At 39.8% G+C, this 13,396-nt stretch overlaps 2 protein-coding genes across 2 annotated transcripts in view; one reads left to right on the top strand and one right to left on the bottom strand.

Annotated features, from left to right (window-relative positions):
• Positions 1-13,396, bottom strand: part of LOC117977549 (phosphatidylinositol-binding clathrin assembly protein-like) — a 69,812-nt gene that overhangs the window by 49,155 nt on the left and 7,261 nt on the right. The window lies entirely within an intron of this gene.
• MTCP1 (mature T cell proliferation 1) overlaps positions 11,647-13,396 on the top strand; it is a 74,565-nt gene continuing 72,815 nt past the window's right edge. The window contains exon 1 of the mRNA XM_055106760.2: positions 11,647-11,757. The gene's annotated coding sequence lies outside the window, so the exon portion shown is untranslated. The remainder of the gene's footprint in view (positions 11,758-13,396) is intronic.

The following is a 13,396-nucleotide window of genomic DNA, read 5'->3' as shown; positions in this document are numbered from 1 at the left end:
AGAAATAAATGGTATTCAAAAAGGAAAAGAGGAAGTCAAATTGTCCCTGTTTGCAGATGACATGATTGTGTATCTAGAAAACCCCATTGTCTCAGCCCAAAATCTCCTTAAGCTGATAAGCAACTCCAGCAAAGTCTCAGGATACAAAATCAATGTGCAAAAATCACAAGCATTCTTATACACCAATAACAGACAAACAGAGAGCCAAATCATGAGTGAACTCCCATTCACAATTGCTTCAAAGAGAATAAAATACCTAGGAATACAACTTGCAAGGGATGTGAAGGACCTCTTCAAGGAGAACTACAAACCACTGCTCAGTGAAATAAAAGGGGATACAAACAAATGGAAGAACATTCCATGCTCATGAATAGGAAGAATCAATATCGTGAAAACGGCCATACTGCCCAAGATAATTTATAGATTCAATGCCATCCCCATCAAGCTACCAATGACTTTCTCCACAGAATTGGAAAAAACTACTTCAAAGTTCATATGGAACCAAAAAAGAGCCCGCATTGCCAAGTCAATCCTAAGCCAAAAGAACAAAGCTGGAGGCATCACGCTACCTGACTTCAAACTATACTACAAGGCTACAATAACCAAAACAGCATGGTACTGGTACCAAAACAGAGATATAGACCAATGGAACAGAACAGAGCCCTCAGAAATAATGCCACACATCTGCAACTATCTGATCTTTGACAAACCTGACAAAAACAAGAAATGGGGAAAGGATTCCCTATCTAATAAATCGTGCGGGGAAAACTGGCTAGCCATATGTAGAAAGCTGAAACTGGATCCCTTCCTTACACCTTATACTAAAATTAATTCAAGATGGATTAAAGATTTAAATGTTAGACCTAAAACCATAAAAACCCTAGAAGAAAACCTAGGCAATACCATTCAGGACATAGGCATGGACAAGGACTTCATGTCTAAAACACCAAAAGCAATGGCAACAGAAGCCTAAATTGACAAATGGGATCTAATTAAACCAAAGAGCTTCTGTACAGCAAAAGAAACTACCATCAGAGTGAACAGGCAACCTACAGAATGGGAGAAAATTTTTGTAATCTACTCATCTGACAAAGGGCTAATATCCAGAATCTACAATGAACTCAAACAAATTTACGAGACAAAAACAAACAACCCCATCAAAAAGTGGGCAAAGGACATGAACAGACACTTCTCAAAAGAAGACATTTATGCAGACAAAAGACACATGAGAAAATGCTCATCATTACTGGTCATCAGAGAAATGCAAATCAAAACCACAATGAGATACCATCTCACACCAGTTAGAATGGCGATCATTAAAAAGTCAGGAAACAACAGGTGCTGGAGAGGATGTGGAGAAATAGGAACACTTTTACACTGTTGGTGGGACTGTAAACTAGTTCAACCATTGTGGAAGTCAGTGTGGCGATTCCTCAGGGATCTAGAACTAGAAATACCATCTGACCCAGCCATCCCATTACTGGGTATATACCCAAAGGATTATAAATCATGCTGCTATAAAGACACATGCACACGTATGTTTATTGCGGCACTACTCACAATAGCGAAGACTTGGAACCAACCCAAATGTCCAACAATGAGAGACTGGATTAAGAAAATGTGGTACATGTACACCATGGAATACTATGCAGCCATAAAAAATGATGAGTTCATGTCCTTTGTAGGGACATGGATGAAGCTGGAAACCATCATTCTCAGTAAAGTATCGCAAGGACAGAAAACCAAACACCGCATGTTCTCACTCATAGGTGGGAATTGAACAATGAGAACACATGGACACAGGAAGCAGAACATCACACACTGGCGCATGTTGTTCGGTGGGGGGAGGGGGGAGCGATAGCATTAGGAGATATACCTAATGTTAAATGACAAGTTAATGGGTGCAGCACACCAACATGGCACATGTATATATATATGTAACAAACCTGCGGGTTGTGCACATGTACCCTAAAACTTAAAGTATAATTTAAAAAAAAGAAAAATACAAAAAAGAAAATGGAAATCAACCATAATTGTTACACTTAGAGATAGCTAAGGCTGGTTGCAATGTCTCACGCCTGCAATCTCAGCACTTTGGGAGGCTGAGGCAGGCGGATCACCTGAGATCAGGAGTTAGAGACCAGCCTGGCCAACATGGTGAAACCCCGTCTCTACTAAAGATACAAAAATCAGCAGGGTGTGGTGGCGTGTGCCTGTAATTGCAGCTACTGGGGAGGCTGAGGCAGGAGAATCACTTGAACCCAGGTGGTGGAGGTTGCAGTGAGCCGAGATCACGCCACTGCACTACAACCTGGGCGACAGAGTGAGACTCTGTCTCAAAAAAAAAAAAAAAAGGAAAAGAAAAAAGAAATAGCTAATGTGAACAGTTTGGGGTGACATACCTCAAATTTTGCATTATTCAGTTTATATGTATATGCATATATAGCAGAGTACATGTATGTGTATGTGTAGATAGATGTGTGTATCTGTACACACGTCTTGAATGTTACTATGTGTTCTATTCCATGAATGAGCACTTTGACACGTCATTAAATAATCTTCTACAATAATAGTTATTCTCACTAAAGGAGCCCCTAGGTGAAGGAATCAAATTCTTGAATATTCCCATCCCAATCTCTGACTTTGCAAATCATTCAGTTTAATAAAAGATGTTCCTTTGGGAAGCATATCATCCTGCGAAGAGTATGGAATCCCACAAAAGACTGAAAACCTCGGTCCCATATCATCATTTAAAATAGCTGAATAGTATTCCATCATATTCATAGCCCATAATTTATTTAGTCGATCGCATATCATTAAACATTCAGGACGCAGGAAATTATCTAGAGGGAAACAAAATTAACCTACATTAAGACATTTATTAACTTACCAGTAAGGAGGTAAAGTGTCATTTTTCTCTTCCAAAGAAGCTAAATACTGTTTTAGTGCTTCAAGTAAACTGTGGGGTGCCTAAAAAGTTATTATGAAACACTTATTTTCTGATAGTTTTAGCAAATTCATACTCTTCTATATTACAGTCAGCCTTCCATATCCATGGATTCCACATCCATGGGTTCCACATCCATGAATTCAGTCAACCATGGGTTGGAAGGTATTCTGAACAAAATAGATGGTTGTGTCTCTATTGCACATGTAAAGTTTTTTTCTAGTCATTATTTCCTAAACAATACAGTTTAACAACTATTTACATAGCGCTTACATTGTACTAGGCATTATAAGTAATCTGGAGACGATTTAAAGTATACAGAGGATGTGCGTACGTTATATGCAAATGCTACACCATTTTATATCAGAGACTTGCACAATCCCACGTGGACACTGAGGGACAACTGTATAAAAATATTTTGAACAAAAATTAAGGTGCCTCATTAAAGCTAAAATTGCTACATGTAAATTCATTATTAAAAGTAGCATCTTGGTATCAAATCAGATTTTCAAACTATGATTTCAAACATATTGTTAGGCTAGGTGCAGCGGTTCACACTTGTAATCCCAACACTTTGGTAGGCCAAGGCAGGAGGATTGTTGGAGCCCAGGAGTTCGAGACTAGCCTGGGCAACAGTGAGACCTCATCTCTACAAAAAATAGAAAAATTATCCGGGCATGATGACGCACACCTGTAGTCCCAGCTACTTGGAAGACTGACGTGGGAGAATCACCTAAGCCCAGGGAAGTCAAGGCTGCAGTGAGCTGTGATTGCTCCACTGCACTGCAGCCTGGGCCGGAGAGTGAGACTGTGTTTCAAAAAAATAAAATAAAATACGTTTTTAAAAACAACAAAAAAAAGTCTCTTAAAAGATCAAAAAACTGCTAAAATATCTATCTCCTCAGAAGACACTGGGCTTCCAATAGTCTCATTAATGACAAGCTTTATTTTTCACCAAGGCACTAATTTTTATTAACATTACAGATTTCTTTCTGTATATGTTTATTGTCTGTTTCCCTGCAATAGACTATAAGCCCCATGAAGACAGGGATTTTGTCTGTTTTGTCCACTGATGAATCTTAAGTGCCTGGCACATAGTAAGTGCTTAATTAATATTTGCTGAATGAATGTGGATGTATCTTTTTATTCTGTTTCCATTAAAAATAGACTAGAGGACTATATTGCAGACACAAAATAGTACATGAAACAACCAAAACTAAGGACCCGCACAGAGTCCATTTCTCCCTGCTGCCACCTCCACTGGAGCAGGTGCTGATATCCACAGCTGAGAGACCTGCGGACAGTTCACATCACACGACTCTGTGCAGACAACTCCCAGTACCAGCGCAGAGCCTGGTAGACATGCTAGGTGGCTAGATCCAGAAGAGAGAACAGTCACTACAGCCCGGCTCTCAGGAAGCCAGATCCCTAAGAAAAGGGGGAGAGTACTACATCAAGGGAACACCCCATGGGACAAAAGAATCTGAACAGCAGCCTTGAGCCCCTCTGACATAGCCTACCCAAATGAGAAGGAACCAGAAAAACAATTCTGATAATATGACAAAACAAGGTCCTTTAACGCCCCCCTAAAAACATCACACTAGCTTACCAGCAATGGATCCAAACCAAGAAGAAATCCCTGATTTACCTGAAAAGAATTCAGAAGGTCAGTTATTAAGCTAATCAAGGAGGTACCAGAGAAACATGAAGTCCAATTTAAGGAAATCAAAAAATGCTACAGGAAAGGAGGGGAGAAATCGTCAGTGAAATAGCATAAATAAAAAATAATCAAAACTTCAGGAAATAATGAATGCACTTAGAGAAATGCAAAATGCTCTGGAAAGTCTCAGCAATAGAATTGAACAATCAGAAGAAAGAACTTCAGAGCTCAAAGACAAGGTTTTCAAATTAACCCAATCCAACAAAGACAAAGAAAAAAGAATAAGAAAATATGAACAAAGCCTCCAAGAAGTCTGGGATTATGTTAAATAACCAAACCTAAGAATAGTTGGCATTCGTGAGGAAGAAGAGAAATCTAAAAGTTTGGAAAACGTATTTGGGGGAATAATTGAAGAAAACTTGCTGACCTTGCTAGAGACCTAGACATTCAAATACAAAAAGCTCAAAGAACACCCGGGAAATTTATTGCAAAAAGATCATCACCCAGGCACATTATCATCAGGTTATCTAAAGTTAAGATGAAGGAAAGAATCTTAAGAGCTGTGAGACAAAAGCACCAGGTAACATAGAAAGGAAAACTTATCAGATCAGCAGCAGATTTCTTGGCAGAAACCCTACAAGCTAAAAGAGATCGGGGCCCTATGTTCAGCCTCCTTATACAAAACAATTATTGACCAAGAATTTTGTATCCAGTGAAACTAAGCTTCATAAATGAGGGAAAAATACAGTTTTTTTTCAAACTAACAAATGCTGAGAGAATTTGCCACTACTAAGCCAGCACTACAAGAACTGCTAAAAGGAGCTCTAAATCTTGAAACAAATCCTGGGAACCCATCAAAACAGAACTTCTTTAGAGCATGAATCCCACAGGACCTATAAAACAAAAATGCAATTAAAAAAAAAGATATACATGCAACAAATAGCATGATGAGTGGAATAGTACCTCACATCTCAATACTAGTGTTAAATGTAAATGGCCTAAATGTTCCACTTAAAAGATACAGAATTGCAGAATGAATAAGAATTCACCAACCACCTATGTGCTGCCTTCAAGAGACCCACCTAACACATAAGGACTCACATCAACTTAAGGTTAAGAGGTGGAAAAAGACAGTCCATGCAAATGGACACCAAAAGCAAGCAGAAGTAGCTATTCTTATAAAAGACAAAACAAACTTTAAAGCAAGAGCAGTTAAAAAAGACAAAGAGGGACATTATATAATGATAAAAGGACTAGTCCAACAGGAAAATATCACAATCCTAAATATATATGCACCTAACACTGGAGCTCCCAAATTTATAAAACAATTACCACTAAACCTAAGAAATGAGATAGGTAGCAACACAATAATAGTGGGGGACTTCAATATTCCACTAACAGCACTAGACAGGTCATCAAGACAGAAAGTCAACAAAGAAACAAGGGATTTAAACTATACCCTGGAACAAATGGACTTAACAGGTATTTACAGAACATTCTACCCAACAACTGCAGAATATACATTCTATTCATCAGCTCATGGAAACTTCTCCAAGATAGACCATATGATAGGCCACAAAACAAGTCTCAATAAATTTAAGAAAATTGAAATTAGATCAAGTACTCTCTCAGGCCACAGTGGAATAAAGCTGGAAATCAACTCTAAAATGAACCTTCAAAATCAAGCAAATATATGAAAATTAAATAACCTGCTCCTGAATGATCATTGAGTCAACAATGAAATCAAGATTGAAATTTAAAAAATTCTTTGACCTGAAAGACAATAGTGACACAACCTATCAAAACCTCTGGGATACAGCAAATGCAGTGCTAAGAGGAAAGTTCATAGCCATAAATGTCTGCATCAAAAAGCCCAAAAGAGCACAAATAGACATTCTAAGGTCACACCTCAAGGAACTAGAGAAACAAGAACAATCCAAACCCAAACCCAGCAGAAGAAAGGAAATAACCAAGATCAGAGCAGAACTAAATTAAATTGAAACCAAAACAAATGCAAAAGATAAATGAAACAAAAAGCTGGTTCTTGGAAAAGATAAATAAAATTGATAGACCATTAGCAAGATTAACCAAGAAAACAAGAGAGAAAATCCAAGTAAGCTCAATTAGAAACAAAATGGGAGATATTCAACTGACACCACAGCAATACAAAAGATAATTCAAGCCTACTATGAACACCTTTACACATATAAACTAGAAAACATAGAGAAGATGGATAAATTCCTGGAAAGATACAACCCTCCTTGCTTAAATCAGGAAGAATTAGACACCCTGAACAGACCTATAACAAGCAACAAGATTGAAATGGTAATTTTAAAAAATTACCAACCAAAAAAGTCCAGGACCAGATAAATTCACAGCTGAATTCTACCAGACATTCAAAGAAGAATTGGTACCAATCCTATTGACACTATTCCACAAGATAGAGAAAGAGGGAATCCTCCCTAAATCATTCTATGAAGCCAGTATCACCTTAATACCAAAACCAGGAAAGGACATAACCAAAAAAGAAAACTACAGACCAATATCACTGATGAACATAGATGCAAAAATCATTAGCAAAATACTAGCCAACTGAATCCAACAACATATCAAAAAGATAATCTACCATGATCAAGTGGGTTTCATACCAGAGATGCAGGGATGGTTTAACATACACAAGTCAATAAGTGTGATACACCACATAAACAGAATTAAAAACAAAAATCACATGATCATCTCAATAGATGCAGAAAACGCATTTGACAAAATCCAGCATCACTTTATGATAAAAACCCTCAGCAAAAATCAGCAAACAAGGGACATACCTCAATGTAATAAAAGCCATCTATGACAAACCCACAGCCAACATAGTACTGAATGGGGAAAAGTTGAAAGCACTCCCTCTGAGAACCAGAACGAGACAAAGATGCCCACTCTCACCACTTCTATTCAACATAGTACTGGAAGTCCTAGCCAGAGCAATCAGACAAGAGAAAAAAATAAACAGCATCCAAATTGGTAAAGAGGAAGTCGAACTGTTGCTATCTGCTGATGACATGATTGTATACCTAGAAAACCCTAAAGATCCCTCCAAAAACTCCTAGAACTGATAAAAGAATTCAGCAAATTTCAGAATACAAAATTAATGTATGCAAATCAGTAGCTCTCCTATACACCAACAGTGACCAAGCTGAGAATCAAATCAAGAACTCAACTCCTTTTACAATAGCTGCAAAAATATAAAATACTTAGGAATATACCTAACCAAGCAGGTGAAAGACCTCTACAAGGAAAACTACAAAACACTCCTGAAATAAATCATAGATGACACAAACAAATGGAAACACATCCCATGCTTATGGATGGGTAGAATCAATGTTGTGAAAATGACCATACTGCCAAAAGCAATCTGCAAGTTCAATGCAATTCCCATCAAAATGCTACCGTCATTCTTCACAGAACCAGAAAAAAAATCCAAAAATTCATATGGAACCAAAAAAAGAGCCTGCATAGCCAAAACAAGACCAAGCAAAAAGAACAAATCTGGAAGCATCACATTACCTGACTTCAAACTATACTATAAGGCCATAGTCACCAAAACAGCATGGTACTGGTATAAAAGTACATGCATAGACCAATGGAACAGAATAGAGAACCCAGAAATAAAGCCAAATGCTTACAGCGAACTGATCTTTGACAAAGCAAATAAAAACATCAAGTGGGGAAAGGACAACCTTTTCAACAAATGGTGCTGGGATAACTGGCTAGCCACATGTAGGAGAATGAAACTGGATCCTCCTCTCTCATCTTATATAAAAATCAATGCAAGATGGATCAAAGACTTACACCTAGGACCTGAGTCTATAAAAACTCTAGAAGATAATGTCAGAAAAACCCTTCTAGACATCAGCTTAAGAAAGGATTTCATGACCAAGAGCCCAAAAGCAAATGCAATAAAAACAAAGATAAATAGCTGGGACTTAATCAAATGAAAGAGCTTTCCAACGGCAAAAGGAACAGTCAGTAGAGTAAACAGACAACCCACAGAGTGGGAGAAAATCTTCACAATCTATACATCTGACAAAGGACTAACATCCAGAATCTACAATGAACTCAAACGAATTATCAAGAAAAAAAATCCCATCAAAAAGTGGTCTAGGGACATGAATAGACAATTCTCAAAAGAAGATATACAAATGGACAACAAACATATGGAAAAATGCTCAACATCACTAATTATCAGGGAAATGTCCATCAAAACCATAATGCAATACCACCTTACTCCTGCAAGAATGGCCATAATAAAAAAATAATAGATGTTGGCATGGATGCGGTGAAAACGGAACACTTCTACACTGCTGGTAGGAATGTAAACTAGTACAACCACTGTGGAAAACAGTGTGGAGATTCCTTAATGAACTAAAAGTAGAACTGCCATCTGATCCAGCAATCCCACTACTGGGCATCTACCCAGAGGAAAAGAAGTCATTATACGAAAAAGATACTTGCTCATACATGTTTATAGCAGCACAATTTGCAACTGCAAAAATGTGGATCCAACCCAAATGCCCATCAATCAACGAGTGGATAAAGAAACTGTGGTATAGATATACGATGGAATACTACTCAGCCATAAAAAGGAACGAATTAACAGCATTTGCAGTGACCTGGATGGGATTGGAGACTATTATTCTAAGTAAAGCAACTCAGGAATGGAAAACCAAACACCGTATGTTCTCACTCACAAGTGGGAGCTAAGCTATGAGGATGCAAAGGCATCAGAATGATACAATGGACTTTGGGGACTTGAGAGAAAGGGTGGGAAGGAGGTGAGGGATAAAAGACTACAAATTGGGTTCAGTGTACACTGCTCGGGTGATGGGTGCACCAAAATCTCAGAAATCACCACTAAAGAACTTACTCATGTCACCAAATGCCACCTCTTCCCCAAAAACCTATGGGAAAAAATTTTTTTAAAAATAGAAACAATAGACTCCCTCTTATATAAGGCCAATTCCTCACCAGGATTCTATATTCCACCAACTGCCCTGAACCATTCACTGATTCTTTGTTCAAGAAATATTTATGATAATTTACCAATAAGAAATGGGGATATAACCATAAGCACAAACAACTTGATCCCAAGCTTCATAAGATTACAGTCTACAGATAAGGAGAAGATATATCAAACAATCACACAAATAAATGTAAAGTCATTTTAAGTTGTAAACAGTAGCATGAAAGAGAGGTACACAATACTCACTGTTGAAGCAGGGGAATCTAACCAAGTCAGGGAAGTCAGGGAAGCAAGCCCTCCTGAAGAAAGTAATAGTTTGTGCTGTGTATACTTATCCTTATGAAGGATAGCTGAGGAATAAGTAGTAGGTCAGTTCGGGAAGAAAGAGCACTGTAGACAGAGGAATAACATGTGCAAAGGCCCTGGGGAAGGCATATGGCACAGATGAACCCTGTTGCTAGAGCAGAAACAGCAGAGGGGAGCATAAGGGAGATGAAGCTGGAGAGTAGGAAAGGGTTCAACAATGCAGGACCTTAAATTAAAAGCAATGTTGAGGAGCTTGCACTTTGTCCTAAGAATCCTGGGAGACCTTCGAGGGCTTTTAAGTGAGAGGTGAAATGATCAGATCTCTATTTTGGATGTTATCAGATCTGCATTCTGGATGCACTGTGTAAAACAAACAGCAGGGGGCAGAGTATCTGGAGACAGACTGGTTGGAAGGTGAGAGAGGATGGAAGTTGAAGCTAAAAGGCAGAAAAGAGGAGGCATTGCAGACAAAGTCGTTAGGATTCAGTGTTGCATTGTAAAGGCGAGTTGAAGGAGAGAGTATCAAGGATGAGAAGGGTACACAGAAAGAGAAGCAGATCTGGGCGGAAGATGGGTGATATAAGCTGCTGAGCTAGCAGGTTTAATGTACTACTTACAGAGGTGTGGACACAGCTAAGGAACAATTCTGAGAGAATAAATAACAAAAGTTGTCAGTATGTGAACAATGTTGGAAACATTTTATTTTGTCTGATTTCCTTTGGGAGAATTCATTGCCAGCTATAAATCTGTGGAAACGCTGCCACACAATCTTAGCACACAAGATTGGCAGAAAATCGCTTAGAAACACTGAAAACATGTGACAAAGTGCTTTCCGTGAAAAGGGTGGATGCGAAGCAGTAAGGACCCCCTTCATGAAGCACGCGGTCACCCTCCAGCCACCAGAACCAGAGGAACGCTGTGGTAACTGAGGGAAAACGCATCTAGGCACACGTCACGGTGGCACCTTCCAGCAGGTCCCCGGGGTTGTGCCCCTGGAGCTCTGACAAAGAGTGTGGCCCGGAAATGTGATGTTTGGACTGCAAGTTTTGGTGAGAAATAACAATGCATCAGGTTGCAGACAAAGCAGACCCTGCTCTGTGCGTTTATGGGAGCCACGCCCAACAGGAACCACAGGGAATGATCGAAAGGAGAGGGACGGACACAAACAGACACACCAGAGAGAGGTTCTCAGGAGGAGGCTCTGTGGCCTCCAGACCACGTCAAAGCCAAGGCAGAAAGGATGAACTGAGGAAAGGAGGAAAATTTCCCCTTAAGGAAGGTAAAATCCAGAAGGGATCCCTAAAATGGTGAGCAGTTTAAACCTAGCAGTTTTGCATTAATTCACATAAAGTATAATGAAAACTGTTGGACACACAAGGAGAGACTGGCCAATCTATAGTCACAGAGGAAGACCTTCACACCCCTTCACAGGATCTCGCAGCAGATTGGCTGAAAAGTCTCCTTGAAACTGCAGACCTCTCTCAAGGAGACCCACTGAGTTGGGCAAAGGTGGGGCCGACTTAATTCTTGCCTCCCTGCTCTCCCACGTAGCCCTGCATTTCACTCCATTCCAGGGTTTCTGGGACACCCGAGAAAGCACGTAGTCCAGGGAGCACGTCTGCCAACTGAAGGCCTTGACAAATGACTTTCTGTACTGGCTGAGGGCCAGGGCCCAGCGTACTGATAAGGAAGCTCTTCCAGAAAAAGGGTTGATTTACAGAGGAATGAATCTGCATGAAAGTTTACCAACAAGATCCCTGCCTGCCTTTTGCAGGCTCTCCTGCAACCATCTACTTCATTTTTGATCTCAGGAAGACCAGAGCTGAGGTAAGGAGGAGGGTGGACTGGTGGGAAATGTGGCCCTTAGAACTCTAAGCACAGGTGCTGGTCAGTTAATGCTCATCTGCATCCTGACAATGGCTGAGACTGTGGTTCCTAGCAAAGGTCCCCTTGCTGCCCCCACCACCTCCCTTAGGGAAGAAAGGTCAATGTAGAAAAAAGTCAGAGGACTACATTGTGATGGATACCTAGTGATTCTTCATGTATAATTTTTGTTCAGTCTTTTTCGGGAACTCAGGGGCCGGGATTGTGTCTCATTCATTATAACTGAAAAGGAGTCAAGCATGTTTACGAATGAATGTTTATTGAAATCAACTGGTTATGTCGCCATGAGGCAATGAAACTCTGTCTTTTCCCCTACTAACCCAGACATTCTCATTGTCTCTCTCTCTTCCCACCACTGGTCATCTGAGTTCTCATTCAGGAAGCCATGCATTATTTCACCCAACAGTGGTTCCCATTGTGGACCACTTTGTGGGATTTCAGGGCTACGTGCAAGCTGCCTTTGTACTTGTCTGCACATGAAGGAACATTTGTGCTGTGTATACTTGAGAGAACATTCCTTTCCTTCAAAGATTTATAAGCCATCAGCCAAAAAATCCCTCCTTCTCTGCCACTAAACCTAACATTTTATTTGCATCTGCAACCATCCTCTCTCCCCTACATCTTCATTTTCTCTCTCTTCACAGGCTTCTTCACATACACATGACTGCCACATGAACCAGGCACTGTCTGAGCATTCCACATGTGTTATCTCAGATAATCCTTCATTCTTCTAGTCCCAACCAAGGCAGGTCTGCCACACCAGTCGCTGATATGTAGGATGAGGACGGCTGGGGAATGGCTTTGAAAGTCTTGAGTCTCCAGATTTTCCAGAAACCTCTGAGCCTCCTTTGTTGGAGATGATACAGAGGCCTCTACTCCACAAGTTACACGCCCCATCAGGATCTGCTCCCACCTCCATTCCTGTCCTCTAGGCCTATAACTATAGTTAAGCCACAGCAAAACTCAGCTAGGGGCGTGCCTCTGATATAGCCCCCAATCACCCTCCAAGCAAAACAGTAGATTAAAAAAAAAAAAAACAAAAAAAAAAAAACAAAAAAAAAACAGGACTACCTCCCAAGAGGATGGCAGAAATTAGCACAAATCTAAATAGTAGAAAGGATTATATTAGTGGTGATAGTCCCCATTCCCCATCAAAACCAGTTGGGTTCTGGAGATTAACAACTACAGCAAAATCAATCAAGTAGTACCCCAATTGTAGCCACTATGCCAGCCATGATAGCTTCTTTGGTAGAGGTGGAGTTAATGCAGCTTTAGGTACATAGTATGTGGCTGCTGGTTTGGTGACTGTGTTGCTTTCTATCACCATCAGAAGTGTGACTCAGAAAGAGTTCACAGGCACATGGAGTGAACAACACTTTACATTTTCAGTTTTATACCCATGGCTGTGTTAACTCTCTTATCTTCTGTCATAATAAACTTAGAAGTCTAGAACATCTGGTCACTCCTCAGAGCATGAAATTGATCCACTGTATCCATGATGTCATGCTCATAGGATCAGATGAGCAGGCAGTGGGCAGTATAGTGAAAGATACATGCAGTCTACATTCTTTTCACACTGATA

The sequence above is a fragment of the Pan paniscus genome, chromosome X, assembly GCF_029289425.2.
Source record: "Pan paniscus chromosome X, NHGRI_mPanPan1-v2.0_pri, whole genome shotgun sequence".
NCBI classification, from domain to species: domain Eukaryota; kingdom Metazoa; phylum Chordata; class Mammalia; order Primates; family Hominidae; genus Pan; species Pan paniscus.
This window is presented reverse-complemented; position numbering and strand designations above follow the sequence as displayed.